General features: G+C 40.6%; 1 non-coding gene across 1 annotated transcript; it reads right to left on the bottom strand.

The window, feature by feature from the left end:
• Positions 1-523: 523 nt before the first annotated feature.
• Positions 524-630, bottom strand: LOC127124510 (small nucleolar RNA R71). Its single transcript, XR_007803993.1, has one exon. It is a non-coding gene; the product is annotated as a small nucleolar RNA R71 (small nucleolar RNA).
• Positions 631-1,319: the final 689 nt, after the last annotated feature.

The raw sequence follows: 1,319 nt of genomic DNA, 5'->3' as shown, positions 1-1,319 counted from the left end.
CGTAATCACACATGCTCATGGCCATGCTATTGGATTCATCGCCCCAATACTTGAATGATAAGACCTGCTTATGACCTTGATTCAACCTAGTATTCCTCCATATGTAACATCCTTTCATCATGTCCCTTTCCTCGTATTCGTATAATAAATCTCACTGGACAAAAATGGGTTTCATGAAATGCATGTTTCTAAGTAGTACGGAAATGACATAATAGTGATAAGAAACTAAGGTGAGGTATTCTCGTGATGAAATGTATGCCATGCTGTGCATATGATGCTAAATAAAAATGAAATCAATTCTATGAAAATTTAAATATGCCCGGATAAAATTGGGGTATGACACACAGACATTGTGAATGCGAATGGTGTATCTCAAGATGCGATAAGACTATGTATTTTTCCTTTCTCTCTAAGAGACAGAGCTTGGGATTGGTTATAATCCTTGCCATCCAACTCAGTCACTACATGGGAAGAACTGAAGAATGTTTTCTTAGCCCAATATTATCCTCCGAGCAAAACTGCTATGTTGAGAGATCAAATCAACAGATTGCGACAAAAAGATGCAGAATCTCTCTACGACGCGTGGGAGAGATACAAAGACATGATGAGGATGTGTCCACATCATGGTCTTGAAGACTGGGTGATCATTCACACATTTTACAATGGGCTTCTGTACAACACAATATTGACAGTAGACGTTGCTGTGGGCGGTGCACTTATGGACAAGCCATACAACGAAGCCTATCAACTCATTGAAAACATGGCCCAAAACCATTGCCAATGGAGAGGTGAAAGAACTCCAGTAGAAAAGTCCCAAACAAAAGGTGGAATGTACGAAATCAGTAGCCTTGACCATGTCCATGCTAAGGTAGATGCCCTTGCTCAAAAGTTAGATAACTTGACCATAACACCCGCAGCCACCATGGCTGCCGTAACTCCAAACTGCGAGTTATGTGGAGTTCCTGGACACACTGCACCAGAATGTCAGATATTAGCAGGAGTCTTCACTGATCAAGTGAATTATTCTAAAGGAAACCCTTATTCGAATACCTACAACCCAGGTTGGAAAAACCATCCTAACTTTCCGTACAAGAACAACAACGCCTTGTATGCACCTGGCCAAGCACCTGCTGTTCCACCTAGATATCAAAAGCCAACTACTAATGCTCTTAACATTCCTTGGAAGTCCAACCTTGAATTATTGATGGAAAGTTTCATAACTACCGAAGCTCAAACAAATAAAGACTTCTTGAACCAAAACATACACACTAGTGAGCAACTTAAGCAATTAGCAAACAAAGTAGATGCTTTAGCCACCC

Source organism: Lathyrus oleraceus, chromosome 2 (genome assembly GCF_024323335.1).
Source record: "Lathyrus oleraceus cultivar Zhongwan6 chromosome 2, CAAS_Psat_ZW6_1.0, whole genome shotgun sequence".
In the NCBI taxonomy this organism is placed as follows: domain Eukaryota; kingdom Viridiplantae; phylum Streptophyta; class Magnoliopsida; order Fabales; family Fabaceae; genus Lathyrus; species Lathyrus oleraceus.
Note: the sequence above shows the minus strand (reverse complement) of the source record. Positions and strands in the feature narration are given on the sequence as shown.